Raw genomic sequence first — 16,808 nt, 5'->3', positions numbered from 1 at the left:
ATTGCTCCCAAGGACGAACCAGACTTGTGGAGGTCTACAAAAAATGTTCTGAGGTTTTGGATGATTTCTTTTGATTTTCCCAAGATGTCAAGCAAAGAGGCACTGCGTTTGAAGGTAAGCCTTGAAATACATCCACAGGTACACCTCCAAATGACTCAAATTATTTCAATTAGCCTATCAGAAGCTTCTAAATCTATGACATCATTTTCTGGAATTTTCCTAGCTGTTTAAAGGCACAGTCAACTTGGTGTATGTAAACTTCTGACCCACTGGAATTGTGATACAGTGAATTAAAAGTGAAATAATCTGTCTGCAAACAATTGTTGGAAAGATTACTTGTGTCATGCACAAAGTAGATGTCCGAACCGACTTGCCAAAAACCATAGTTTGTTAACAAGAAATGTATGGAGTGGTTGAAAAATGAGTTGTAATGACTTAAACTTCCGACTTCAACTGTACATATCTAATCAAAAGACTCCACTATGCAAGTAACCATTTCTCTGTACCGTGTAAACCTTCTGTATCCTGTGCATGTGACAAATAAATGTAGATTTTATTTGATATAGTGTGTGTTTACCAGACGGTAATGTGAAGAGCAACATGACCTGCATCAAAGTCAGATTAGGATATAGGCCAAGGACTAGATACAGTGTATTTTTACTACTACTTTTTGCTACTACTTTCACCACTTTCAGTCTTGAAATCTTTGGTTGTTTACTACACTGTGAATCCTTAAAGAGATGAGTGGGACTAAGGCTTAAGAGGGTGTGAACGATGCTGAATGGGTGTAGACAAAGAAGAGCTCTCCAGTAGGTGTACCAAAACATTCACAGGCCATTTTCTCAAACGTGGGGTTACAAATAAATGTAGATTTTTCTTCAACGAGGCGGCCGCAAACGATATCATACAGACACCCGACAAGGCCCAAATCCCCGTCATTCGCGTGAGGAAGAGACGGAGATATCGTGGACGTAGATCGGGGTGTCTTGTAAGGATCCGACGGCGAGCGAGTAAACTGCCTCTTCCATCAATCCTATTAGCCAGCGTTCAATCATTTGAAAATAAATTGGATGACCTAAGATTACGGTTATCCTACCAACGGGACATTAAAAACTGTAATATCTTATGTTTCACCGAGTCGTGGCTGAACGACGACATGGATAGCACACAGCTAGCGGGCTATACGCTACATCGGCAGGATAGAACGGCTGACTCCGGTAAGACAAGGGGTGGCAGTCTGTGTATATTTGTAAACAACAGCTGGTGCACAAAATCAAATACTAAGGAAGTCTCGAGGTTTTGCTCGTCTGAGGTAGAGTATCTTATGATAAGCTGTAGACCACACTATTTACCAAGAGAGTTTTCATCTATATTTTTCATAGCTGTCTATTTACCACCACAAACCAATGCTGGCATTAAGATTGCACTGAATGAGTTGTACAAGGCCATAAATCAACAGGAAAATGCTCATCCAGATGCAGCGCTCCTAGTGGCCGGGGACTTTAATGCAGGGAAACTTAAATCTGTTCTACCTAATTTCTACCAGCATGTAAAATGTGCAACCAGAGGAAAAAAAACTTCAGACCACCTTTACTCCACACACAGAGACGCATACAAAGCTCTCCCTCGCCCTCCATTTGGCAAATCTGACCATAACGCTATCCTCCTGATTCCTGCTTACAAGCAAAAACTAAAGCAGGAAGCACCAGTGACTCGGTTAATAAAAAAGTGGTCAGATGACGCAGATGCTAAGCTACTGGACTGTTTTGCTAGCACAGACTGGAACATGTTCCGGGATTCTTCAGACAGCATTGAGGAGTACACCACATCAGTCACTGGCTTCATCAATAAGTGCATCGATGATGTCGTCCCCCACAGTGACCGTACGTACATACCCCAACCAGAAGCCATGGATTACAGGAAACATCCGCACTGAGCTAAAGGGTAGAGCTGCCGCTTTCAAGGCAGGGACTCTAACCCGGACGCTTATAAGAAATCCCGCTATGCCCTCCGACGAACCATCAAACAGGCAAAGAGTCAATACAGGACTAAGATTGAATCGTACTACACTGGCTCTGACGCTCGTCGGATGTGGCAGGGCTTGAAAACTATTACAGACTACAAAGGGAAGCACAGCCGCGAGCTGCCCAGTGACACAAGCCTACCAGACAGAGCTAAACCACTTCTATGCTCGCTTCGAGGCAAGCAACACTGAAGCATGCATGAGAGCACCAGCTGTTCCGGATGACTATGTGATCACGCTCTCCGTAGCCGATGTGAGTAAGACTTTTAAGCAGGTCAACATTCACAAGGCCGCAGGGCCAGACGGATTACCAGGACGTGTACTCCGAGCATGTGCTGACCAACTGGCAAGTGTCTTCACTGACATTTTCAACATGTCCCTGACTGAGTCTGTAATACCAACATGTTTCAAGAAGACCACCATAGTCCCCGTGCCCAAGGACTCTAAGATAACCTGCCTAAATGACTACCGACCCGTAGCATTGACGTCTATAGCCATGAAGTGCTTTGAAAGGCTGGTCATGGCTCACATCAACAGCATTATCCCAGAAACCCTAGACCCACTCCAATTTGCATACCGCCCCAACAGATCCACAGATGATGCAATCTCTATTGCACTCCACACTGCCCTTTCCCACCTGCACAAGAGGAACACCTACGTGAGAATGCTATTCATTGACTACAGCTCAGCATTCAACACCATAGTGCCCTCTAAGCTCATCACTAAGCTAAGGATCCTGGGACTAATCACCTCCCTCTGCAACTGGATCCTGGACTTCCTGACGGGCCGCCCCCAGGTGGTAAGGGTAGGTAACAACACATCTGCCACACTGATCCTCAACACGGGGGCCCCTCAGGGGTGCGTGCTCAGTCCCCTCCTGTACTCTCTGTTCACCCATGACTGCATGGCCAGGCACGACTCCAACACCATCATTAAGTTTGCCGACGACACAACAGTGGTAGGCCTGATCACCGACAACGATGAGACAGCCTATAGGGAGGAGGTCAGAGACCTGGCCGTGTGGTGCCAGGACAACAACCTCTACCTCAACGTGACCAAGACAAAGGAGATGATTGTGGACTACAGGAAAAAAAAAGAGGACTGAGCACGCCCCCATTCTCATCGACGGGGCTGTAGTGGAACAGGTTGAGAGCTTCAAGTTCCTTGGTGTCCACATCACCAACGAACTGTCATGGTCCAAACACACCAAGACAGTCATGAAGAGGGCACGACAAAGCCTATTCCCCCTCAGGAGACTGAAAAGATTTGGCATGGGTCCTCAGATCCTCAAAAAATTCTACAGCTGCACCATCGAGAGCATCCTGACTGGTTGCATCACCGCCTGGTATGGCAACTGCTTGGCCTCCGACCACAAGGCACTACAGAGGGTAGTGCGTACGCCCAGTACATCACTGGGGCCAAGCTTCCTGCCATCCAGGACCTCTATACCAGGCGGTGTCAGAGGAAGGCCCTCAAAATTGTCAAAGACTCCAGCCACCCTAGTCATAGACTGTTCTCTCTGCTACCGCACGGCAAGCGGTACCGGAGTGCCAAGTCTAGGTCCAAAAGACTTCTCAACAGCTTCTACCCCCAAGCCATAAGACTCCTGAACAGCTAATCATGGCTACCCGGACTATTTGCACTGCCCCCCCACCCCATCCTTTTTACGCTGCTGCTACTCTGTTAATTATTTATCCATAGTCACTTTAACTCTACCCACATGTACATATTACCTCAACTACCTCAACTAGCCGGGTGCCCCGCACATTGACTCTGCAACGGTACCCCCCTGTATATATAGCCTCCCTACTGTTCTTTTATTTTACTTCTGCTCTTTTTTTCTCAACACTTTTTTGTTGTTGTTTTATTTTTACTTTTTTGTTAAAAATAAAAATAAATGCACTGTTGGTTAAGGGCTGTAAGTAAGCAGTTCACTGGAATGTCTGCACCTGTTGTATTCGGCGCATGTGACCAATAAAATTTGATTTGATTTGATTTGATTTGAAATGTATAAACTTAAGCAGAATTACTTTCCCATTGTTCCTCAACTACAGTGTATGATATACCATTTTCTAGGTCGCAGTCTCTACTTTTATCCAATGTAAAAAAAGATTTTTTAAAAATGTTGCTAAATAGGACCGAGTTCAGGTGGTGGGTCACATTTGACACTTTTTTGTGGAAGAGACGTAGGGCAACATGCCTTTGTTGGTAAAGGTATCAACCGAATGGGACTGGCTAGCATATTGTTTTGGGACAATGAGGGGACATTGGGAGCTGCTTTTGAGAGGAAAGATCAGTCAACAAAGTGAATGGGCTGGGTGGCTAAAGAAGGTGTGAAAGGTCTTAGGAAGGCAGTTCTTACACAATATCATCAAAAGTGTATGGGAGATTGAAGAGAAATGGCACCTCAATCGCTCTCATACACAACAATATATTGACAGTCTAAGCACAACCAAAAACCCCTACATCATCTCAAAGTACTGTCTGTAAATCTCCCCTAGCCCATTGACAGATCATTCTTGTCAATAGTAGCCGTTTGCAGGGGAATTTTGCCTTTGTGTTGTGTTTGGAGAATCTGCAGAGACAAGAATGAGGTAGTTGTGTCATTACTGTTGTAGTCTTGATTTTATACCTTTCAGTGTTCCTTGCTGGTTTCTGTCCCACAATCTTGTTGTTCTCCATAACCGCAAGGTGTGTCCGCTCCCTCATACTGGGGTACCCAAAATGCCCCCACTTTAGGGTATTTTTCAGCAGGGCATTGTGGAATGACTCCAGATAACCTGAGTTTTACAAAAAGAAAAGGTAAAAAGAGAAGAGGGGTAGACTAAATTGATTATATTTTCTGGAAGGTACTCTGTGGTCATCAGGCTATCTGTAACCCCATAACACAAACACAAACCATACAAACACTACCTTCTTCATGTTTATACCATGCTTACTCTAAACTGAGCTATTTTAGCAGTCAGCTTGTAAATATTTTGGCCAAATTACCTTCACCTTGTGCAGAGCTAGGGGTTGGAAGCGCATGTTGGTGGAATTAGATTCTGTACCACCTACAAGAAAATACACAACAAAACACAATTTAACAAACCCACTAATTGTATTGATCTCTATTAGACTGGATAGCTAAACATAACTAACATGGGCATTTCAATATTGTCAGCTTGCTGTTAGCTAACTAGCGTCACTAAATTGGAAGCAAGATTGCTAGCCAGCTGAGACTGGCTGAGAACTAACTAACCAACCATAGATAATTTATACACATACAGTGGGGGAAAAAAGTATTTAGTCAGCCACCAATTGTGTATTTTTCATCATAGGTACACGTCAACTATGACAGACAAAATGAGAAAAAAATATCCAGAAAATCACATTGTAAGATTTTTAATGAATTTATTTGCAAATTATGGTGGAAAATAAGTATTTGGTCAATAACAAAAGTTTCTCAATACTTTGTTATATACCCTTTGTTGGCAATGACACAGGTCAAACGTTTTCTGTAAGTCTTCACAAGGTTTTCACACACTGTTGCTGGTATTTTGGCCCATTCCTCCATGCAGATCTCCTCTAGAGCAGTGATGTTTTGGGGCTGTCGCTGGGCAACACGGACTTTCAACTCCCTCCAAAGATTTTCTATGGGGTTGAGATCTGGAGACTGGCTAGGCCACTCCAGGACCTTGAAATGCTTCTTACGAAGCCACTCCTTCGTTGCCCGGGCGGTGTGTTTGGGATCATTGTCATGCTGAAAGACCCAGCCACGTTTCATCTTCAATGTCCTTGCTGATGGAAGGAGGTTTTCAGTCAAAATCTCACGATACATGGCCCCATTCATTCTTTCCTTTACACGGATCAGTCGTCCTGGTCCCTTTGCAGAAAAACAGCCCCAAAGCATGATGTTTCCACCCCCATGCTTCACAGTAGGTATGGTGTTCTTTGGATGCAACTCAGCATTCTTTGTCCTCCAAACACGACGAGTTGAGTTTTTACCAAAAAGTTATATTTTGGTTTCATCTGACCATATGACATTCTCCCAATCCTCTTCTGGATCATCCAAATGCATTCTAGGAAACTTCAGATGGGCCTGGACATGTACTGGCTTAAGCAGGGGGACACGTCTGGCACTGCAGGATTTGAGTCCCTGGCGGCGTAGTGTGTTACTGATGGTAGGCTTTGTTACTTTGGTCCCAGCTCTCAGCAGGTCATTCACTAGGTCCCCCTGTGTGGTTCTGGGAATTTTGCTCACCGTTCTTGTGATCATTTTGACCCCACGGGGTGAGATCTTGCGTGGAGCCCCAGATCGAGGGAGATTATCAGTGGTCTTGTATGTCTTCCATTTCCTAATAATTGCTTCCACAGTTGATTTCTTCAAATCAAGCTTACCTATTGCAGATTCAGTCTTCCCAGCCTGGTGCAGGTCTACAATTTTGTTTCTGGTGTCCTTTGACAGCTCTTTGGTCTTGGCCATAGTGGAGTTTGGAGTGTGACTGTTTGAGGTTGTGGACAGGTGTCTTTTATACTGATAACAAGTTCAAACAGGTGCCATTAATACAGGTAACGAGTGGAGGACAGAGGAGCCTCTTAAAGAAGAAGTTACAGGTCTGTGAGAGCCAGAAATCTTGCTTGTTTGTAGGTGACCAAATACTTATTTTCCACCATAATTTGCAGAGCGCCGGAGAAGATGGCTGCCGTTTTCCAATTGTTCTATTATTTGTGTTTTTCCGCGTTATTTGTAATGTATTTTGTACATAATGTTTCTGCCATCGTCTCTTATAACCAAAAAGAGCTTCTGGATATCAGGACAGCGATTACTCACCTCGTATTGGACGAAGATTTTTTCTTCAACGAGGCGGCCGCGAAGGATATCTTATAGACACCCGACAAGGCCCAAATCCCCGTCATTCGCATGAGGAAGAGACGGAGATATCGTGGACGTAGGTCGGGGTGCCTTGTAAGGATCCGACGGCGAGCGAGTAAACTGCCTCTTCCATCAATCCTATTAGCCAATCTTCAATCATTGGAGAACAAATTGGATGACCTAAGATTACGGTTATCCTCCCAACGGGACATTAAAAACTGTAATATCTTCTGTTTCACCGAGTCGTGGCTGAACGACGACATGGATAACATACAGCTAGCGGGCTATACGCTACATCGGCAGGATAGAACGGCTGACTCCGGTAAGACAAGGGGTGGCGGTCTGTGTATATTTGTAAACAACAGCTGGTGCACAAAATCAAATACTAAGGAAGTCTCGAGGTTTTGCTCGTCTGAGGTAGAGTATCTTATGATAAGCTGTAGACCACACTATTTACCAAGAGAGTTTTCAACTATATTTTTCATAGCTGTCTATTTACCACCACAAACCAATGCTGGCATTAAGATTGCACTGAATGAGATGTATAAGGCCATAAATCAACAGGAAAACGCTCATCCAGATGCAGCGCTCCTAGTGGCCGGGGACTTTAATGCAGGGAAACTTAAATCCGTTCTACCTAATTTCTACCAGCATGTTAAATGTGCAACCAGAGGAAAAAAACTCTAGACCACCTTTACTCCACACACAGAGACGCATACAAAGCTCTCCCTCGCCCTCCATTTGGCAAATCTGACCATAACTCTATCCTCCTGATTCCTGCTTATAAGCAAAAACTAAAGCAGGAAGCATCAGTGACTCAGTTAATGAAAACATGGTCAGATGACACAGATGCTAAGCTACAGGATTGTTTTGCTAGCACAGACTGGAACATGTTCCGGGATTCTTCAGATAGCATTGAGGAGTACACCACATCAGTCACTGGTTTCATCAATAAGTGCATCGATGATGTCGTCCCCACAGTGACCGTACGTACATACCCCAACCAGAAGCCATGGATTACAGGAAACATCCGCACTGAGCTAACAACGATGAGACAGCCTATAGGGAGGAGGTCAGAGACCTGGCCGTGTGGTGCCAGGACAACAACCTCTACCTCAACGTGACCAAGACAAAGGAGATGATTGTGGACTACAGGAAAAAAAAGAGGACTGAGCACGCCCCCATTCTCATCGACGGGGCTGTAGTGGAACAGGTTCAGAGCTTCAAGTTCCTTGGTGTCCACATCACCAATGAACTATCATGGTCCAAACACACCAAGACAGTCGTGAAGAGGGCACGACAAAGCCTATTCCCCCTCAGGAGACTGAAAAGTTTTGGCATGGGTCCTCAGATCCTCAAAAAATTCTACAGCTGCACCATCGAGAGCATCCTGACTGGTTGCATCACCGCCTGGTATGGCAACTGCTTGGCCTCCGACCGCAAGGCACTACAGAGGGTAGTGCGTACTTCCCAGTACATCACTGGGGCCAAGCTTCCTGCCATCCAGGACCTCTATACCAGGCGGTGTCAGAGGAAAGCCCTCAAAATTGTCAAAGACTCCAGCCACCCTAGTCATAGACTGTTCTCTCTGCTACCGCACGGCAAGCGGTACCGGAGTGCCAAGTCTAGGTCCAAAAGACTTCTCAACAGCTTCTACCCCCAAGCCATAAGACTCCTGAACAGCTAATCATGGCTACCCGGACTATTTGCACTGCCCCCCCCCCCCCACCCCATCCTTTTATGCTGCTGCTACTCTGTTAATTATTTATGCATAGTCACTTTAACTCTGCCCACATGTACATATCACTTCAACTACCTCAACTAGCCGGTGCCCCCGCACATTGACTCTGCACCGGTACCCCCCTGTATATATAGCCTCCCTACTGTTATTTTATTTTACTTCTGCTCTTTTTTTCTCAACACTTTTTTTGTTGTTGTTTCATTTTAAAAAATAAAAGCACTGTTGGTTAAGGGCTGTATGTAAGCATTTCACTGTAATGTCTGCACCTGTTGTATTGTCACGGTTTCGGCCGAGGCTGCTCCTCCTCCTTGTTCGGGCAGGCTTCGGCGGTTGTCGTCCCCGGAGTACTAGCTGCCACCGTTGTATGTTATCGATGTTTGTTTGGTTCTGTCTTAGTTGTACACCTGTTTCCGTTCAGTGTTAATTATGTGTCCTATACGTTCTCGTTTTGTTAGTCGTGTGTTGTGTGTAATTGTCCGCCTGTCAGCAGGTGCTGTATTGGTTTTGCTCCATTGTTTTGGAGAGTTTCGCACTTGTGTGCGCACTTATTTTGTATTTCGGTGTTTACGCACGGTGTGCGTAATCGCTCGCTTCCGGGCTCTTTTGAGGCCCGTTTGTATTTGCTTGGTCGCAGTGGCGGCTCCTGAAAAAATTCTCAGGAGGGGCAATTTTTCTGATGATTTAGGTGACCTACACACATTTAAAAAAAGATATGTCCAGCAACAACATGAAGACAGGGGCAGCATATAAGTCAATACCAGAAGCATTTATTGACTGATCTCAAAAGTGTTGGCTTACCAGGGTTGGTGGAGCCCTCAGTTTCATCTTTGCCTCGCAAAGCTAACTCAAACACTCCGCAAAACTTCACACACTGGATTAGCCGGCTGAGGATGTGGCGGTTCTTGCTAATGTCGTAGTAAATATATTTGTTATAGTGAATATGGAATATGATATGTTGAGTAAAATGTTGTGCTAAGATCTATTTAGGTCAGGAGCTGGTTATAAGTTCTGTTCCTATCCAATAACAATGGACAAAAGGGTCCTATCTTGTCAGCCTTGTCAGCAGGTGGCCAAGGACAACACCCACGCCATAGGCCTCTCAGTTCTTCCAACTCACGAGTTCTTGCTCTGAGGACACACACACACACAAACACACACACACACACATCATCACTGTTAAACACACACACACACACACACACACATCATCACTGTTAAACACACACACACACACACACACACAAAAATCCCCTCTCTTAGGCTGAACATTTGAAGACAGAGAACCCGACTCAGAGCCAATGCAACAGTGACAGTAGCCTGCAGGGGTCCTCGCCCAACTCATCAGGACCAATCAGAAGATCAGAACTACTAGATTGAACCTACTTCATTTATTGCATAAAATGTCTGCACACAATGTTTCGGGGCTCTCTTCAGATAATAATAATAATAATAATAATAATAATAATATGCCATTTAGCAGACGCTTTTATCCAAAGCGACTTACAGTCATGCGTGCATACATTTTTGTGTATGGGTGGTCCCGGGGATCGAACCCACTACCTTGGCGTTACAAGCACCATGCTCTACCAGCTGAGCTACAGAAAGTGGATACTCATGGATGCGCATTGCAATTGTAAAATGTCAACACAATTGGAGACACCACGTCATTTTTGGAGACATGTTATTGACAGTAAACTATTGTAGATGCGACTGCTAACTAACTAAAACATTTTAGCTGGCTAGCTAATCATCTTAGCTAAATGTGGGGCAAACAATTCAGTTATTTACCGTTAATTTGAGGGATTGGGGTGAAAGAAATCGAGTTACATAGTGATACTTTACGATATACTGTATTGACAATATCGCAATATTTTAGCGCTAGTTGGCTGTACCTGCACCAAAACACCATTATTGTTCCTTCATAGCTTGTTCTCAATCTTTTCACATTGGGAGCCAATTTGTTTTCAGCACTTTTATTTCCATGACTGATCAAAACTTCGTTCTCATGGCTTTCTGATCCCTCTGCAACAGACATATGGTGCGCAATAAAATCACAGTATCGAATCGCAATACGTATAGAATCATGAGACTCGCAATGCTGATGCATATATCTTATCGTGAGGTTCCTGGCAATTCCCAGCCCAAGTTCATTTGCCACAACAAATCTCTTCGCTAGCAAACGCGATGTCTTCTCCAAAACGGCAATGTGTCTCCAGCAATGTTTACTTTTTTGACGTTCTATGGCATCTCCACTTTCCAAGCATATATGACCACATGTAATATTTTGGTAAGTTATGCAAATAGTGAACTATGTAGGGCCAGGATGTAAAATATATGTAGCTGCAGCAATTTCTCTTATCTGATATGGTAAGTAATGGGGCTTAATTTATAGCTCCCTAAGAGTTTGACTGAACGGGTCCGTGAACGCGATTCCAGATATATTTACCTCTGAATAAACTGCCTTTATTACACCATATCCACATCCAGTAAACTTGTGATTATCAACACTAACCTCATCGTTGTGGCGGCGGACAGCTAGCCTGTATCCCTCGTCATCCAGTTGAGTGAGTGGCAATGTCTTTTTTCGTTCAGTACCAATTTTTGGAAAATCCTCGGGTGTAGGACTTTCCGCCTTTAGTAGAAACCTGTTGAATTATTAAATTTGGTCTGGGAGGTCCTAATTGTTTCGTTGCCAATTTATCTTAATTTGTTCGCCGACAAAAAGGAACTTTTCTTTCAAACAATCCACTCTTTTCTCAGTTACGTTCATGGTTACGTAACGTATGACGAGCAGCGTAAGTGCAAGCCCACAGACACCCATTGAGATTGTATTGAAGGCTCTGAAATTTGAAAAAAATAGATTTTACATGGGAGTCTATGACAGAAGTTCTGGGTGATTTTCAATCTGACTGAAATCGCCCCAAAAGGGGGTGGAGCCATTTGAAGCACGACTTTAGCCTGATTCGACATTTAGTGGCAGTGTGGCACTGTGGCAGATCAGAAGTATAGATTACAACACTGATAACTACTGTTGCCATGATATAATTGATTAGAAAAAAAATCCCTTCCTTTTCCCGTTTGGCAGTGCGTCGCCCATATCGCCCTATTGAACAGGCCGTCCCTGCTTGGTCGTCTACTAAAGTGTGTTGGACGAAGCTTCTGTGTCCTGCGCCTGATTCCTGCACCACATCTACATTCAGCTATTCCTGACAGAATTACACACCACCGATGGAATCAGCAGGAGCAGCAGCAGCGCCCGAGCCGTGGGAGGAGCGCGTCTGCGGGCAGGACGACAGGATCAATCAGATCGGGACCGCCCTGCAGGACGTAATAAATACTCTGCACCGATGGGAGAACAGAGGGGTACCCACACCTCCACCTACCTCACCACCCCCATCAGCCAGTCCGCCCATCCAAGCTGCGGAACCCAGTGGGGGCCATCATACGCTCCCGAGGGCGTATGATGGCACCGCTGCCAGGTGTCAGGGGTTCCTCCTGCAGGTGGAACTCTACCTGGCCACCGTACACCCGGCGCCCTCGGGACACGAGAGCGTTTCCGCCCTCATCTCCAATCTCACCGGCAAAGCGTTGGAGTGGGCCAACGCCGAATGGAGGGGGATAGACGCCGCCACTATCACCTACGCGGAGTTCTCCCGCCACTTCCGGGCCGTGTTCGACCATCCTCTTGAGGGGAAAGCGGCAGGGGAGCGTCTATTCTACCTCCGACAGGGGAAGAGGAGCGCCCAGGAGTTCGCCTTGGAATTCCGGACTCTAGCGGCGGATGCAGGGTGGAATGAGCGGGCCCTCATCGACCACTATCGATGCAGTCTGCGGGAGGACGTCCGCCGAGAGCTGGCCTGCAGGGACACCAATCTCTCGTTCGACCAGTTGGTGGACATGTCCATCCGTCTCGACACCCTGCTGGTCACCCGCGGAAGTCCCGAGTGGGGGCTGTCCATTCCATCCTCCAGCACCTCTGAGCCGAGCCCTATGGAGCTCGGAGGTGCTGGCGCTAGAGAGAGGAGGAGAAGGAGCCCGAGGGGGGCCGTCCCCTGCACCAACTGTGGCCGTGGAGGGCACACTGCGGCTAGGTGCTGGGGAGGGTCTCCAGGAGGAGGAGACAACAGGCCACGCACTGGGGAGTCCTTCCAGGTGAGTAGGCGCCCCACTTACCCAGAGCTCTCTGTTGTGCACCTATGTATACCTGTCAGTTTTCCACAGGTTGCACCTCATTCCCAGCATAAGGCGCTAGTAGATTCAGGCGCAGCTGGGAATTTTGTTGATCGGAATTTTTGTGTTAAGTTAGGGATTCCCCTCCTTCCTGTCAATGCTCCCTTCCCTGTACATGCACTAGATAGCCGCCCGTTGGGATCGGGGTTGATTAGGGAGGTCACAGCGCCACTTAGGATGAGTACGCAGGGGGTCATGAGGAAACTATTCAGTTATATCTGATCGACTCTCCTGCATATCCAGTGGTGCTGGGGCTTCCCTGGTTGATTACCCATAACCCCTCTATTTCGTGGCAACAGAGGGCTCTTAAGGAGTGGTCTGCCCAGTGTGTGGGGCGATGTCTGGGTGTTTCCGTGGGGGCGACCTCGGTGGAGAGTCCGAACCAAGTGCCCGCAATGCACATTCCCCCGAGTATGAGGAGATAGCATCGTGTTTAGCAAGGCGAGGGCGACGCGATTGCCACCTCATAGACAGGGGATTGTGCGATAGACCTCCAGGCAGGAGCAGCGCTTCGCGGAGCCATGTGTATCCTCTGTCTCAAGAGGAGAAGGGGGCTATGGAGACATACATAGCCGAATCTCTGAGACAAGGATACATACGGCCCTCCACTTCCCCTGCGTCCTCGAGCTTCTTTTTTGTGAAGAAAAAGGATGGAGGATTGCGCCTGTGTATTGATTACCGTAGTCTCAATCAGATCACTGTGAAATACAGTTATCCACTCCCTCTGATTGCGACTATGACGGAGTCATTACACAGAGCGCGTTTCTTCACAAAACTGGATCTCAGGAGCGCCTACAACTTGGTGCGCATTAGGGAGGGTGATGAATGGAAGACAGCATTTAGTACCACCTCGGGTCATTACGAGTATCTCGTCATGCCATATGGGTTGATGAATGCTCCTTCAGTCTTCCAATCCTTTGTGGATGAGATCTTCCGGGACATGCAGGGGCAAGGTGTGGTCGTGTACATAGACGACATTCTAGTGTACTCGTCTACCCGAGCCGAGCATGTAGCGCTGGTGCGCCGAGTGTTGAGGAGGCTGCTGGAGCATGACCTGTATGTCAAGGCAGAGAAATGTCTGTTTTTCCAGGAGTCTATCTCCTTTTTGGGTTATTAGTTGTCCGCGTCAGGGGTGAAGATGGAGGTTGACCGTGTGTCAGCCGTGCGTAATTGGCAAACCCCAACCACGGTTAAAGAGGTGCAGCAGTTCTTGGGTTTTGCGAATTACTACCGGAGGTTTATCCGGGGTTTTGGACAGGTGGCAGCTCCCATAACGTCTCTTCTGAAGGGGGGTCCGGTGTGCTTGCAGTGGTCAGCTGAGGCGGACAGGGCGTTTGGGAGACTGAAGGGCCTGTTTACTTCGGCTCCGGTGCTGGCGCATCCGGATCCCGCTTTACCATTTCAGGTAGAGGTGGACGCGTCTGAGGCCGGTATAGGGGCCGTGCTATCGCAACGGTCCGGCACGCCACCTAAACTCCGCCCCTGTGCTTTTTACTCCAAGAAGCTCAGCCCGGGCGGAGCGAAATTATGACGTAGGGGACAGGGAGCTGTTAGCCATGGTACAGGCCCTAAAGGTGTGGAGGCATTGGCTTGAGGGGGCTCAACACCCTTTCCTCATTTTGACTGACCACCGTAACCTGGAGTACATCCGGGCAGCTAGGGAGACTGAACCCTCGCCAGGCTCGGTGGAACATGTTTCTAGCCCGGTTCGTATTTAAAATCACGTACATCCCTGGGTCCCAGAACGGTAAGGCAGACGCCCTGTCCCGGCGGTATGACACAGAGGAGAGGTCCGTTGAGCCCACTCCCATACTACCAGAGTCTTGTCTGGTGGCACCGGTGGTGTGGGAGGTCGATGCTGAAATCGAGCGGGTGTTGCGTACCGACCCTAGCCCTCCACAGTGTCCTGTGGGTCGGAAGTACGTTCCGCTCGAGGTTCGGGATCGATTTATATATTGGGCTCACACGTCACCCTCCTCTGGACATCCAGGTATTGGCCGGACAGTGCACTGCCTTAGCGCTAAGTACTGGTGGCCAACGTTAGCCAGGGATGTGAGGGTTTATGTCTCCTCCTGCTCGGTGTGCGCCCAGTGTAAGGCGCCCAGACACCTGCCCAGGGGGAAGTTACAACCCCTGCCCGTTCCACAACGACCCTGGTCTCACCTCTCGGTGGATTTTGTTACAGACCTTCCCCCCTCTCAGGGGAATACCACCATACTGGTCATTGTGGATCGGTTCTCTAAGGCCTGTCGTCTCCTCCCAATGCCGGGTCTTCCTACTGCCCTACAGACCGCTGAGGCACTATTCACCCACGTCTTCCGGCATTACGGTGTACCCAAGGATACAGTGTCTGATCGAGGTCCCCAGTTCACCTCCCGAGTCTGGAGAGCGTTCATGGAGCGCTTGGGGGTCTCGGTGAGCCTTACCTCAGGGTACCACCCGGAGAGCAATGGTCAGGTAGAACGAGTGAACCAGGATGTGGGTAGGTTTCTGAAGTCGTATTGCCAGGGCCAGCTGGAGGAGTGGGCGAGGTATATTCCCTGGGCAGAGATGGCACAGAACACTCTCCGCCACTCCTCCACCAACCTAACCCCTTTCCAATGTGTGTTAGGGTACCAGCCGGCTCTGGCATCATGGCATCAGAGCCAGATCGAGGCCCCTGCGGTGGATGAGTGGGTGCGGCGCTCGGAGGAGACGTGGGACGCTGCACACGTCCATCTGCAGCGGGCCATCCGTCGACAAAAGGCGAGCGCCGATCTCCACCGCAGTGAGGGGCCGGTGTACGCATCTGGAGATCGAGTCTGGCTCTCGACCAGAAACCTACCTCTCCGCCTGCCCTGCCGGAAGCTGGGTCGGCGGTTTGTGGGGGCCTTTTAAAGTCCTGAGGAGATTGAACGAGGTGTGTTACAGGTTACAACTGCCTTTTGATTATCATGTTAACCCCTGCGTTCCATGTGTCTCTTCTCAGGCCGGTGGTAGCTGGTCCACTCCAGGACTGTGAGATAGGAGAGACTCCTCTGCCCCCCATTGGACATCGAGGGGGCTCCGGCGTACACAGTTCGGTCCATCTTGGATTCGAGACGTCGGATGGGGGGTCTCCAATATCTCGTGGAGTGGGAGGGGTACGGCCCGGAGGAACGGTGCTGGGTGCCGAGGAGGGACATCTTGGACCCGTCTCTCCTGACTGAGTTCCACCGTGGTCATTCCATGCGCCCTGCTCCGCGTCCTCCTGGTCGTCCCCGAGGCCGGGGTCGGCGCACGATGGGGCCGCGCGTCAACGGGGGGGTACTGTCATGGTTTCGGCCGAGGCTGCTCCTCCTCCTTGTTCGGGCAGGCTTTGGCGGTCGTCGTCCCCGGAGTACTAGCTGCCACCGTTGTATGTTATCGATGTTTGTTTGGTTCTGTCTTAGTTGTACACCTGTTTCCGTTCAGTGTTAATTATGTGTCCTATAAGTTCTCGTTTTGTTAGTCGTGTGTTGTGTGTAATTGTCCGCCTGTCAGCAGGTGCTGTATTGGTTTTGCTCCATTGTTTTGGAGAGTTTCGCACTTGTGTGCGCACTTATTTTGTATTTTGGTGTTTACGCACGATGTGCGTAATCGCTCGCTTCCGGGCTCTTTTGAGGCCCGTTTGTATTTGCTTGGTCGTCTACTAAAGTGTGTTGGACGAAGCTTCTGTGTCCTGCGCCTGATTCCTGCACCACATCCACATTCAGCTATTCCTGACATGTATTCTGCGCATGTGGCCAATAAAATTTGATTTGATTTGATTCAAAATAAATTCATAAAAAATCCTACAATGTGATTTTCTGGATTTTTTTTCCTCAATTTGTCTGTCATAATTGACGTGTACCTATGATGAAAATTACAGGCATCTCTCATCTTTTTAAGTGGGAGAACTTGCACAATTGGTGGCTGACTAAATACTTTTTTTCCCCACTGTATATATATATATATTTTTT

Source organism: Coregonus clupeaformis, chromosome 18 (assembly GCF_020615455.1).
Source record: "Coregonus clupeaformis isolate EN_2021a chromosome 18, ASM2061545v1, whole genome shotgun sequence".
Taxonomy (NCBI): domain Eukaryota; kingdom Metazoa; phylum Chordata; class Actinopteri; order Salmoniformes; family Salmonidae; genus Coregonus; species Coregonus clupeaformis.
This window is presented reverse-complemented; position numbering follows the sequence as displayed.